Here is a 14,835-nt window from a genome sequence, read left to right as displayed (position 1 = left end):
CGACTAAACGACTAAACGACTAAACAACAACAACAATGTGGCTGGGTTTCCCTCCTCCATTAATTTATCTAATGCTTTTTAAAAATCTAATCCTGTGGGAGCAAGTTCCATAGTTTAACTAGCATAGCTAACAGCTACGTTTTCCCTGAGAAATAGAGCAACAGGCTTTGGCAGCGACAGAGATGAAATAATAAGCAATCACCGCTCCCTTCCATCCCCAACATGCAGCTCATACCTCCTGCCGCAGCTCCTGTTCGGCAGTTCGGTGCAGTATACCAACAGAGATTCCCCTTAATGCATTTATTGGCAACCGTCTGCCAGCTTGAACAATGGCTGTCAATACATTGACTAATCTCTCATCATGCCTTGAAATGCCAGCAAAAAACCCCGGCAAACACACATAATCTGTGCTGCTGCAAAATGAACTCCATCAAGCCAGCCTGGGATCGTCTCAGTCACCTGCAAGATCACAACATATTCCTGAGCCCTTTAATGTCTCCATAAATTTATGCAGTCCTAGGAACATATACTGGGACGCGGGTGGCGCTGTGGGTAAAACCTCAGCGCCTAGGACTTGCCGATCGCATGGTTGGTGGTTCGAATCCCCACGGCGGGGTGAGCTCCCATCGTTCGGTCCCAGCGCCTGCCAACCTAGCAGTTCGAAAGCACCCCCGGGTGCAAGTAGATAAATAGGGACCGCTTACCAGCGGGAAGGTAAACGGCGTTCCGTGTGCTGCGCTGGCTAGCCAGATGCAGCTTGTCACGCTGGCCACGTGACCTGGAAGTGTCTGCGGACAGCGCTGGCTCCCGGCCTATAGAGTGAGATGAGCGCACAACCCTAGAGTCTGGCAATACTGGCCCGTACGGGCAGGGGTACCTTTACCTTTAGGAACATATACTAACAAGTTCTGTGGAACTTGGTGCAACATATTTCCAAAGAGTTCCAGGAGAAGGAGAGTCTATTCGGGGTGGGGGGGGGATTGAAAGTGTCTTGCCCTTCCCAGAACCTGGCGTCAGCACTAGTTAGTGGAAACTTGCCTACTGGAAATATATGTATCTTTTGCATATACACACAATCTTTCTTGTTGACTATAACCTTTGAGTCATCTCCTGTTCTTTAAGCTTCTAGCACTGCTTGGGGCTCCCAATATTTTGAGCAGAAGAGGCTCAAAATATTGTGTCTGTAAACCTCAAGAAACAAAAACTCTCAACGTGGATTTTCCACAACATACAAATCTGCAAAAGCTGGAGATATAAGCATGGTAGCAATTACATCTTGCAGATAATTACAGTTTCTACCCAAATATGAAACTCAGCTAGTTACTATCCAAGTGAGACCAATCTAGTTTCAAAGAAAGAGGCAGCACACACCTGCCTATGAAGATGCCTGTGAAGAAATGAAGTCCAAGCACAGGAACCCTCTCACCTCTTTTGGCTTCCAGCAACTGGCATTCAGAAGCATTGCTGCCTCTGATTGTGGAGGCAGAGCACAGCCTTGATGGCTAGTTGCCATCAATATCAGTTTCCTCCATGAATTTCTCTAATCCTTTTTAAAAGTCATCCAAGTTGGGGGCCATCACTACCTCCTATTGGAATGAGTTCCATAGTTTATGTACATGCTATGGGAAGAAGTCTTTACTTTCATCTGTCCCGAATCTTCCAACATTTAGCTTCATCACAATAAATCAATAAATCTTGGAACTGTAGTTTACCCCTTAAAGGGTACCCCTGCCCGTACGGGCCAGTCTTGACAGACTCTAGGGTTGTGCGCCCATCTCACTCAAAGAGGCCGGGGGCCAGCGCTGTCCGAAGACACTTCCGGGTCACATGGCCAGCGTGACATCGCTGCTCTGGCGAGCCAGAGCCGCACACGGAAACACCGTTTACCTTCCCGCTAGTAAGCGGTCCCTATTTATCTACTTGCACCCAGGGGTGCTTTCGAACTGCTAGGTTGGCAGGCGCTGGGACCGAACAGCGGGAGCGCACCCCGCCGCGGGGATTCGAACCGCCGACCTTTCGATCGGCAAACCCTAGGCGCTGAGGCTTTAACCCACAGCGCCACCCGCGTCCCTAGTTTACCCCTTACCCCTTACAGATCTGCAATTCACAGCACCCTTAACAAACTTCAATTCTCAGGATTCTTTGTGGGTGAGGGACATGTGCTTTAAATGCGCTTTGAAGATATGGTGCATACACAGTGCGGAGCCATCATTTCTCTGGGCCTGGGACAGACTTCGAACATGGGTTTGAAATGATAAGAGCTTAGGATTCAGCGTGGATTTAAATGTGCTTTAAATGTGTGCTGTGCATGCAGCCTCAGCAAACAAAGGTTCGCTAATAGAGCAGGAGACAGCTGCAAATTATAGAATAGTCCCTGGGGGGTGGGCTGTCCTCTGCTCCCCTTTCCCAATTAACTTCCCTCTCCAGGACCCATCCCCAGGACCACTGGCAGAGGAAGAGGAGTGCAGGGGGAATGCACCATCCCCGACAGCGCAATCCCGGGGGGGTGCCATCGTGGCTGCCCCCCTGTCCACACTGGGTGCCACGCCCCCAGAATGGGCACCAGCCCCGTCCCTCCTGCTCTCTGCCCCCGGTGCCAGAGCATGAAGCCCGCCACTGCCCATGACATCTCCAAGGACTGCCCCTAGGACTCAGGTCTGAGCCCTAAAATCTCAGGATCTGGGTTGTTCCAGACCTGGCAACCTTATTCAGTACTAAGTAAACAGTTCAGTTGGTACCTCAATGAAATATTCTCCAGGTAGGCATTGACTTCTGGTATTGCCACAGACTAATTCCTTGTTCCAGCATTTGAAGGGGAGATTTGAAGGGCAAAACAACCTGCCACTGGCAAGAGGAAGCCCTACCTGAGTGCAAATGGGTGCCAAACCCAGAAATCACCCATGCTACAAACTCAGGAAGCAAGGGTCGAACCGGTGAAGCAACAGTGAGAAGGGGAAAGCCAATGAGGATCCATAACAGCAGGTTAGTTGCTTGATGCCTGGTTGACATTGACACAAGGGGAGCTGTGCTATCGGATGACAGTGATGTATAGCAGCGATTTCCAAGTCCTGGCAATATGAAGTGAAGATAAAGGATAATAGACGAGGAAATAAAATATGTGAGAAGGAAAACAGGAAAGTGAGTGCAAACAGGGATTGCCAGCTGATTCTCTTTTTTCCCTTTCTCTTAAACTGCGTGGGTGCAAGGCAGTGATGTTTCCCTGGAGCAGATGCCTGATGCTGTAGAAATTCTGGTCCTTGATCAGAATGAAAAACAGGGTCGTTTTAGCAGCTCCAGCAAAGAGGAGGAGGAGGAGGTGGGGGGGGGGGAGGTGGCAGATTGATGTGACAGCAACCATAATTGCAGTATAGCAGAGAGCAAATTCCCCGTAAGGCCCATCAAGAAGCCTGGCATTTCAAGCCGCCATGAATTTAGCATCCCTGCTTCCCCCACCCCTCCAGCATACAGCTGATGGGTGCCACATTTGCAATGGGGGTGGGGTGAGAGGCGTTTCTGGGTGAGGGTGCAAATGCATACTGGTTTGGCAGACAGAGTGACAGCTCTGACACAGGGAAGCAGAGTTCATCTTAGCACCACACCATCACTCTACATCAAGGCTAGGGGAACTGCGCCTCCTGCCCTGATGCTGCTGAACTACAACTCCCATCATCCCTGATCACGGACTGTGTTGGGTGGGGCTGATGGGGGCTGTAATCGGGCAGCCTGTCCCATTTCGGCACCTGAGGTGAAAGGGAATTGCCACCTCCTGGCCTGCCACAGCTCACTTCTGGCTCCTCTGCTCCCCAGCTTTAGCCAGTGGCGTGCAGTCACTAGACTAGGGGAACTAAGCTAGTCCCCTAAATGTCCCCCTGCTGCCTCCTTCCCAAAGCCCGGGAGGCTTCTGCCTGGCTTAGGGAGGGAGCCGTGGTGCTCCAACTGGTCCAAGAGCCCTCCTGCCACCTTCCCCAAGCCCACCTAGCTTTCGGAAGGAGGCAGAAGGGATCCAGTATCCCATCAGAGACCTGGCACCTCATTCCCAAAGCCTGGGAGGCTTCTACCCAGCTTAGGGACGGAGGTGTGGTGCTTCATGTGTGCAACGTCCCTCAGCATCACCCTCACAAGCTGCTGCCTCCGTCCTCCATGAAAAATTGCACCGCATGCCACTGATTCTCGCCAAATTCGGCAGGACCTGGGATGCTCCTTGAAGTGTTGCCAAGCAGCTTTCCCCATGGGGTGGTGGTGGAGCTGAATAGCAAATGGAGCAGAGAAACACCATGGCATCTGCCAAACTCGGTGGGAACCAGGGTGCTCCTCAAAGTGTTGCCGCTTGCTTGGCTTCTCCACCCTCGACGAGCAGCAATGCCGCATGCAGGAATGCCTCCGTCTTGGTGGTGGAAGTGGTGGGGCAGCTGGGCAGAGCCAGGGCCATCTTTAGCAGATGCGGCACTGGGGTGCAAATATCCACCCAGCGCCCCCAAATTACCACTGATGGTGGGGGGGCGGGGAGCTGCGCACTGCCAGCCATCGGGGGGGGCAACTCTCCCCCATGCTGCTGTGGAAGAGGCTTGGTAAGGAAGCTGCACGCCCCACCAGCCGTATGGTTGATGGGGTGCAGCTGGCTGGCGTGCAGGGAAAGGGAGGCCGCTGGCAAAGCCGTGCAGGTCCCCCACTTGCTGGGGCGCCCCTGAGAGGCTGGTGCCCTGGCGCGACGCACCACTAAGTCCTATAGGAAAGATGGCTCTGGGCAGAGCACCGCCTCTTGTACTTCCACTTCCTGAGGCAGGTGCTTCATCCTGTGAGCCGGCTCTGGTTGGAATCCCTCAACAGCTGGGTTCCCCCAGGTTCCCCAGCCTTGGTTCAGTGAGCTCAGAGTGTCATACATGAACCATAGAGCTGCCAGACCCCACCGGGCTGACCTGAAGTCTCCAGGTTTGCCTGCCTCTCTGCAGGTGGCATGGGGAGGACTTGAATCTCTAGGTGGGCAAGAGTACCTTCCCTATCCAGGGAACAACCTCTTTGTCTGAGGTTTCTATCTTAATGCCCAACCAGTGACATATTTGCTCATTCATTAGACTTCATGTGTTTTATCTGAATGACATGCTCTTGGCAACCGTGGTTCGTGCTTAATGTGCCATGCTTAATGACATCACTGGGGCCCACTCACCCATGGCATCGTCAGGTGCCACTGCTAGGTCTAAGGTCTGAAATCGCAGAGTCTGGGATGTTTCTGACCTGGCAAGCCTATTCCCCAGCACTACTGTACATGGAAATTTAAAAAAACCCAACTACAGTGGTACCTCAGGTTACATACGCTTCAGGTTACAGACTCCGCTAACCCAGAAATAGTGCTTCAGGTTAAGAACTTTCCTTCAGGATGAGAACAGATATCGTGCTCCGGCGGCATGGCAGCAGCAGGAGGCTAAAGTGGTGCTTCAGGTTAAGAACAGTTTCAGGTTAACAACGGACCTCTGGAACGAATTAAGTACTTAACCTGAGGTACCACTGTAACTAACTTATGCACACCAAAAGGAGATAGGATTCTGCTGCAAGGAGATTACAGGGAAAATATGGACAGCAGTAGAAGGTTACCAAGAGGAATGATAGAAAAGGCAATGATACCTTGAGGAGGTAAACAAGGGAAGAAAGAGATGATACCTGTTTAAAATCTCATCTGTTCACCCTGTTCCCCCCCCCCCCCCACCCTGATTGAGCTATGTTGCTGTATTAAGCTGAGCCACCAATTCGCAGGGCATTTTGCATGTGGTTTGATGAATATCATTTTATTGCTGATCTTTCGCCATTCACTAACATGCTATTCTCCTCACCCGTCAATATGGACTTTATAGAAATGTTGACAAGTAAATAAAGAAGACGTGCTCAGAATAGACCCAATGAGATCAATGGACTTGAGTAACGGACATCCATTCATTTCAATGGATCTCCTCTGAATACAGCTTAGTTGGAGATAAGCCATATAAAAAGAGAGATGTTAAATAGGGGATTGGGGAGCTGGGGACTTGGCAGGTCTTAAATTCACAAATGTGTTGGGGAGATGTTAATAGAAAAGGTGAGAAGGGGGAGAAAATGAATTGAAGGAGGGCATCAGCGAAATGGATGAGATAATTGAATTCACTGTCACAATTCTTACATGCATTTGGTGTTTGTTCTCTGTCAGACACACTTCATCTTTCTTGGGCAAACTTTCTGAGCACTTTCTCACAGTCATTTTGTTTTATTTTGCTGTCTCCTCCAATGTAGCCAGTTTTTCAAGATGACTTCTTTTTTAACCTATTGATGATACCAAAGATATACTAGGTTACACCATTGCCATCCTACAGGGAATAAATAAATAAAACAAACCAATGTTTTCATAGTTTCTGAACACATACACCCTCCAAATACCTCAGAAGATAGAATCAGGATTCAAGATTACCTTAACAGCAGAGGCAGTTTTAAGGTAGCATAACCAGTATGGCTGCACTGAGCATCACACTGAAGGGGGCATCACAACAGTGCTGTAGAACAGAGCGCAAAATGTGTGTGTGTGTGTGTGTGAATTTTAGCATTGCACAGGGTGCCACTGAAATTTGAAAGCCCCAAGTCCGCCACTATTAACAGGTTGGAGAACTGGACCCAAACTAACAGAATGAATTTCAGTAGGGACAAATGTCAGGTTCTACAGTTACAACCATAAAAACACAACACGTAGGCTAATAGTTAGTAGAAAATATATAGTAGAATAAGGATATCATTCAAATTATAGGAGTAAGCCAATCAAAGTTCATATGTACAATATAACAGAGTGGTACAATGTGCTTGCAGGTAGCTCAGTTTTGTTATCATTCATCAGTTGTATGTATTGTATCTTATTTTCAGCTGATGAAGACTATTACGAAACAGTAGTGTCATTCCGGAGACACTGTCCTTTTGAAGCTTTTGAGACGTCTTCCATTGAAACTTTTGAAATACTATTGTGAGACTGTCCTTAGACATATGTTTTGATTGGCTTACTCCTATAATTTTAATGATTATCATTATTCTACTATATATTTTCTACTAACTATTAGCCTACATATTGTGTTTGTATTGTTGTGATTGGTTCTTATTGCAACAGGGGTTTGTTTTAGGTTCTACAGTTAGGCAGGAAAAAACAAATAACCAAAGGTGCACAAACCAGGAAGCGGGGGGGGGGGGGAGAGGTACCTGGCTTGGCAGCAAAACTTGTGAAAAGTAACAAGCTTGATGTGAGTCAACAGTGTGATGCAGCAGCAAAAAACAACAACTGCTGCAATCCTAGGCTGCATCAATAGAAGTCACGAAATTAAAAGACGCCTGCTTTTTGGGAGAAAAGCAATGATAAACCTAGACAGCATCTTAAAAAGCAGAGATATCACCTTGCCAACAAAGGTCCATATAGTTAAAGCTATGGTTTTCCCAGTAGTGATGTATGGAAGTGAGAGCTGGACCATAAAGAAGGCTGATTGCCGAAGAATTGATGCTTTTGAATTATGGTGCTGGAGGAGACTCTTGAGAGTCCCATGGACTGCAAGAAGATCAAACCTATCCATTCTTAAGGAAATCAGCCCTGAGTGCTCACTGGAAGGACAGATCCTGAAGCTGAGGCTCCAACACTTTGGCCACCTCATGAGAGGAGAAGACTCCCTGGAAAAGACCCTGATGTTGGGAAAGATTGAGGGCACAAGGAGAAGAGGACAACAGAGGATGAGATGGTTGGACAGTGTTCTCGAAGCTACGAACATGAGTTTGACCAAATTGTGGGAGGCAGTGGAAGACAGGAGTCTGGCATGCTCTGGCCCATTGGGTCACAAAGAGTTGGACACGATTAACAACAACAATTCTGCCCTGGCCTGACCCCACCTGCAGTCCTGTGTCTAATTCTTGACACAGCAGTTTCGGAAGAATGTTGAGAAGCTGGAGGTGGATTTTAAAGGGTCTGGAAACCAAGCCTTATGAGGAATGGTTGAGGGAGCTGGGTATGTTTAGCCTGGAGAAGACAAAGCTCAGGCTTTTTGTTCCTTTCTCTATGTTTTATCACAATGCCATTTGGGATTTTTGCCACCACTGTCCCTGTGCTCGGGAGACCGTGAAATGGTTATAAAAATGTTTGCAAATAATAATAATAAACAGATGTCTTTTGCAAAAAAAAAAAACACTTGTTAATCACAGCTAGAGCTGTATGGGTGAGAAAATGAAAATACTCTCATGTCCGTCTTTGGGGAAATGGCTTTTGAAGGGCCTTTTAATTAGCAGAAACAGACAAGTTGACAGATTTGGTCCATAAGAGAAATGACAGTTCCTAAAATAAAATAAAAAAATGTTTGACAGGTGGTCATACTTTGCAAATTATCGTGAGACGAATCTGAGAAATATTAGGCATGAAAGATGTTTATTTATGTAGATATGGTTTGTGTAAATCTCTAAAATAATTATAATAATTTAGATTTCAACCTTCTTTTTTGTGTTTGACATAACCTTGACTCACGTTCATTCCTACAACTATAATCCTGTGTATACAGAAGAGGTATTTTCATTCCTGACTGTAACTTTTGAACTATGCATTATAGAGCAATGCCATTAACACAAGATTTGCAGAGTTTTTATTTACCCCTAAATTCTTACAGCAACTGCTGTTTTTTTATTTTCTTGCTTTCCCCACTAATGCTGATCTAAGAGTTTCAGCTCTGCAGGTTGCCACATACAACCCTCTTCCTCTCCCCCACTCCCCACCAAGATCTCCTTGACCAAATTGTCTCAACGGTTAAACACCGCCTTTCATTAGCTAACCTCACTTGAGAAGACTAATTGCCATCAAAATTATACATCTCAGTCTTTAGCTTGCCTTGAATAAACGGGAACGTTTCTCCATGTCAATTAAGTGCAGATCAAGAGTTACAGTTCCGCTACTCAAAATGTAAATTTCCCATCAAATGGAATGCTAAATAAGAGGTTACCCCTTTGCACGGAACAGAAAGATAATATAGAAATCCAGTAGAATCAAAGGGCCAGGGATGCAAGTCGCTTAGGGGGTGGAAATCAACTGAAATGCCTGAAAGAAGAAATGGGCATGCTATGCAAATGAATTTCCCCTGGATTAAGTTAGCCAGTTGTATAAAGAAACGATGGAAGGTTGGGTCCACCACCTTCCGGTCCACCACCATTCTCTAGTCCCAAGAAAAGTCTCATTACATGAATGTAATGGACTTGCTTCTTAAGAACATAAGAAGATGAGAAGAGGCTGATGGTTTGGGCCAGTGGCCCATCTAGTCCAGCATCCTGTTTTCACAGTGGTCAACCAGATGTCTATGGTGGGAAGCTAGCAAGCAAGACCCAAGCACAAGAGCCCTCTTCCCACCTGTGGTTTCCAGTGACTGGTATCTAGAAGCATGTCTGCTTACAAACTTTGGAGGTAGAGCATAGCCTTGATGACTATTAGCCATCAACAGTCATCTCTTTCTCTTTCTGCCCAAAAGGTTCCAGAGACACAGGTTTGTACTGATCTCTTGCAGATGTGTTTGGACCTTTTCCCACCCCACCCACAAGGGGTTTTAGGGGTCTAATATTTTGATATTCCACAGCAAGGTTGTATGTGGCCCTCCAGTCCTCCTCATCTGGCCCTTGGATCTCTCCCCAGGCCATGCTTCTGTGCATGCCCAGATGCCGAAAATTGTGCCTGCACAGAAGTGATTTTCGGTGTCCGGGCTTGCACAGAAGCATTTTCCGGCACCACGGACATGTGCAAACATGATTTCCGGTGTCTGGGCATGAGCAGAAGCAATTTCCGGAGCCGCAGAAGAGAGTCCCTGTGCCATGCTGTGCGGGTTTAGCACAGTGCGCGGGGACTCATTGAGCGGGCGGCTCGGTTCAGGGGCGGCTTGTGGGCCAGTTAAATGGCCTTCATGGGCCCCTTCCAGCCCGTGGGCCTTAGGTTGCCGACCCCAGCTCTTGACCCTGCCCACTGCTGGCATGTGGCTGCTGGAAAGTTCCCCGTGAGGGAAAGTGTCCTCTGGGCTGGAAAAAAGCTCCCCCACCCCTGTTCTATGGGGGAAGAGGGGAATTCAGTACAGTTGTTTTGTTTCATAGAATTGTAGAGTTCAAAGGGATCCTGAGAATCATTTATCCAACTTCCTTATGCAGCGGACCCATACAGGGAACGACCCTGCAACCTTGGTGTTATAAGCATCGCACTCTAATCAGCTGAGCTATCAGTTTCTATAGTGGCTAAGAGGAGTTTCAAGTGCTTAAGAGAAACTCCAGTTAGCATTTCTCCTGAAACTTACAGAGATACTTTAAATAAATAAAAAAAGAGTCAAGGGCTATAAATGTCTGATCAAAACGTTTGCAATTAAGGTGCTTCAGGAGAATATATGTATGCAAATGATGGCGGCTCTTTGCTCATCCATGCTGATCTGGCTGTAAACACTACGGAATGATTCCATGCATGATCAGAAGCCGTCACACAAGGATGCAGATCAATGGCCCATTTCAGCCTTGGGGTTCTTTTTCATCTGCAATGTGTGCTGCTCTAGTTAGAGCACCAGAAGAACACCCAGAAATGTTAAGGAGAAAAGGGAGAAACCCAAATGCTTACTTTTTGATGGGAGTAGCTGCTCAGTTTCAAGGTTCTTGGTTCCCAAAGTCCTAAGCTAGGCTGGTTCACACGGGCATGTACTTTAATTGCTTGATGATTGCTTAATTATCCAATAGCCGAGCATGTAAATTGTGGGCTCCACTGAAACATTCTCCCAATGGCAGCAAGGGGGAACCAGTGGCTCTCCAGATCTTGTTGAGCGCCATTTCCTATCAGCCCCAGCCAGCATGGCCAATGGTCAGAGAAGATGGATGCTACAGTGAAACAATATCTGTAGGGCACCACACTGTGTATCCCTGCAGTAGACCAAGTGTGTTATAGTGTGTTTATCATTTAAGCTTCTCCATAACTGTATTCATAAAATTGCCAAGACCTTCTGTTCTAACTGAGATCTGAAATGAATGGATACTGTTCTCACAAAGGAACATAGGGAGCTATTTGATGCCAGGTCATACTGAAGAAGAAGAAGAAGAGTTTGGATTTGATATCCCAAAGGAGTCTCAAAGCGGCTAACATTCTCCTTTCCCTTCCTCCCCGACAACAAACACTCTGTGAGGTGAGTGGGGCTGAGAGATTTCAAAGAAGTGTGACTAGCCCAGGGTTACCCAGCAGCTGCATGTGGAGGAGCGGGGAATCTGGTTCACCAGATTACGAGACTACCGCTCTTAACCACTGCACCACACTGGCTCCCAGTAGTGTCTCCTCTGACTGGCAAGAGTTCTCTGGGGTTTCAGGCAGGGGTCTTTGACATCATCTGCCACCTCCTCATTGGGAAAGGGCGGAGTATCTGCTGTAGGTGCAGATGACCCCAGGTTCAAACACCAAGTAGCGTTGGGAATGTCCCCTCTCTGAGACCCTGGAGAACTGCTGCCATTCCATGCAGACAGCACCAAGATAGATGGACTAATAGTCAGACATGGTATCAGGCAGTTTCCTGCATTCCTAGTAACTGGTGATGCCAGGGATTGAACCTTGGACCTTCGGCATGCAAGGGAGTTACGATCCCACTGAGCTATTGTACCGCCTTCATTGCAGACACCAGTTGTAGCTGCCACTTTCCACCTGCTGCTTGACTGCTCAACACCACTGTAACGTCTCCAGCTGCCAAGTCCATTGGGTTCTCTGAAAATAAATGAGCAGCCTGCCCAGTTCCCCCACAGCTGAAAAGAGGAAGCACAGCAAGAATTACAGCGCCTGTCTCAGGGCATGCATCTCGGTTTAAATAACCGAAGCAAAGGAAGTGAGTCGTGCCTGAAAGATGGATGCAGGGGCTGCACTGCGAACGATAGCTGCCAAGTCTCCTCTCCAGCAACATAAACATGAATGGAGGAGAATGTGAGGCTATGGAACTGAAGGTAGCGGTTCCAAACAATGGTAGCGTGAGCGAAAGCTTGTCAGCATCTTCCACAAGCGGCTGTCCCTGAAGATGGTTGAGACATTACAGACTGCAAAGCAAAGTATAACCCACATCAAGCCTTCCAGAAGTTGTGGTCCACAACTCCCACCATTCCTGACCATTGGGTGTTCTAACTTCCCTGCAGGGAAGCTCCCCGTGAAGGAGCAACAACCTGTACCCCACAGGTTGGAATCCCCTGCTTGCCCCCTATGCAGGGCTGCTTCAGGGGGTGCGGCATCAGGCAGGAAGAAGGAGAGGCCAAGTAGGAAGGAGAGATTCAGTGGGAAAGTTGGCACCCTACATCCAAAGGCATCCACTTCCCCTTCTTTCTGGAAGATGCAGCTGTTGACGTATCTCTCTCTCTCCCTCTCTCTCTCTCTCTGTGTGTGTGTGTGTGTGCTGAGATTTTTGTTAAAAATTAAGTGGTATATGCACCTTTCTAAATAAAGTAAATAAAATACATTTGTTGGGTGTGCTGTTTTAACTGTTGCATACTCCTGAGCACTGATAAAACAGCACCTCTCCTCGAATAATCTTGATGTCATTGCATCACTATTCTTCTCCGTCTCTGAGAAACAGAAGCTGCTGCAAAAGGTAGGACAAAAAGAGTCAGGCTCTTCAGCTTGGGCTGCCTTCTGTGATGTTCCTCTCTCAGCTCGCTCAAATGAAAAGTGGCTGCATAAAAGGCAAGATGGAGGAGTGTTGGGAGAGAAGGCCCAGGAGATTTATGAGCAGAAGGGAACAGAGGATGGAAGAAGGAGGAAAGGACAAAACAGGGAAAGTAAGAGGAAACCTGGAAAGGCAGCAATTTGAACCAGAACAGAAAGGTGTTTGCTTCTTGTTCCTGTCCTTGCTTCATAACCATTTTAGCTTTACTGCTTGCTTTCTGCTTGGTGAGTCCATAGACTGAGATATTCTGGCAGCTCTGCTTCCTTCCCAAGGCATTTGCTGTCCTGCCTTCACTGCTAGCGGGCCCTGAAGTGGGTCATCTGTTTGCAACAGATCCTGTGGGGGAAGAGCCACTCATCCGCTGAATGCGTCCCTTTCTCCAAGAAGCAGCACAACTGTTCAAGGAGAGCAATGGAAAACACACAAGTGGTTTTTTCTTTTTTTTTCTTTTAAGTTTTTTTGTAGAAACCAAATGGCCTATGGGAGAAAGATCAGGAAAACCCACAACAACACCGAAAAAGAAGCAAATAAATAAATAAACTGGCAGGTTGCAAAAAGAGTAGGGTGCAACATTGGCTAAACACCGGTGACCAGAGAAGACAGTCCCTAAGGACAATACACCAGTCACCAGAGGAAACAACCAAATGGCACACCACACCACACCACATCCACTCTTATTCTTATAAGAAGAGAGAATAAAAGAGCAACAAGCCCGAAAAAGCCAAAGCAAAAGGCGAGTAAAAGGGAAAGTGGTAGTAAACTGATAAGGGAACATTGCAGAATAGCATGGGCAGGTGAGGGAATGACTATGCTATAGAAAATTAGACACAAGTGTAGATAAGAAAGTCTTGCACCTTGGAAATAAAAATAGAAAAAGGGGTCCTGTGGTGAAAAAGGCATTTCCAAGCTCTTGCATTAAGTTTCCCACCAGGCAGTCTCTGGGGCTGCCTAGGGACAAAGAAGCTATCTGACAGCTCTCGGTAGAAAATTCCAGTGCTTTCTTTCTTTAAAAAATGTTTAGGGGTACTCTCATTTTGACTCAAGAAAAAAACATTTTATAGTTCAAATGGGGGAAAATAAATACAGTAAATGGACAAAAGTACAAAGATTCACAAAATGTTTAGGGGTATGCATACCCCTGCGTACCCCCAGAAAAAAAAGCACTGGAAAATTCTGAAAGCAAAACATGGAAAACATGGAAAACTAGCACATGACTCCACTTGAGGAACAAGTCTGGCTAATTCAAAATTCCAGAACCCAGGAAGGATTTTTTAAATGAGGCTTTTGGAAGCATCCCTAGGTGTTTCTGTCTTCCCAGTTCCCCATCACACCACTCAGTCCAAGTTTGCTTTCATAATCAGCCTCTGCAGGCTTGATCAGTGAGAGAGCACCGCAGTCCTGACATCTTGAAATGGATCCAAGTGAACAGTCGCTGGACTTAATGTTGTTCCATTAATGCTCTGGAGGGAGCTGAACATGAACAGCTCTTTGGTCCTGTGTCAAGAGGAAAGAGTGACAGCAGGAAGCACCATAAAGTACAGTTCCTAACTGGCCCTTCCAGTCAATGAATCTCTAAAGACACATAATCAAATGCATATACATGCTATAAATCCCACCTCAGACACTTTGTTTTCATACTGCTCCACCATCTAGCACTTGGTGAAACATAGGAAGCTACATTATACCAATTCCAATTATTTGTTCACCTAGCCCACAGATTATTCTTTTTAAGGACATGCATTTGTGTTTAGATTTCAGGCACAGCCTGTGGATCGCACGTGTGTAATACTTAGTCATGCACTTACTTTCCCCATTGTTTGCTCTACTGGCAACAAACATGATGTGCGTTTGGTACCCAATAATTACAATGTACAGTGGTACCTTGGGTTACAGATGCTTCAGGTTACAGACGCTTCAGATTACAGACTCCACTAACCCAGAAATAGTACTTCAGGTTAAGAACTTTGCTTCAGGATGAGAAGAGAAATAGTGCAGCAGCAGCAGGGGGCCCCATTAGCTAAAGTGGTACCTCAGGTTCAGAACAGTATCAGGTTAAGAACAGACCTCCAGAATGAATTAAGTTCTTAACCCGAGGTACCACTGTATATTTTTACTACCTGTCAATGCACTCAAGACAATTTTCATACTTCCATACTTCCAT

The sequence above is a fragment of the Podarcis tiliguerta genome (genome assembly GCF_965153285.1).
Source record: "Podarcis tiliguerta genome assembly, chromosome: 8".
NCBI classification, from domain to species: domain Eukaryota; kingdom Metazoa; phylum Chordata; class Lepidosauria; order Squamata; family Lacertidae; genus Podarcis; species Podarcis tiliguerta.
Note: the sequence above shows the minus strand (reverse complement) of the source record.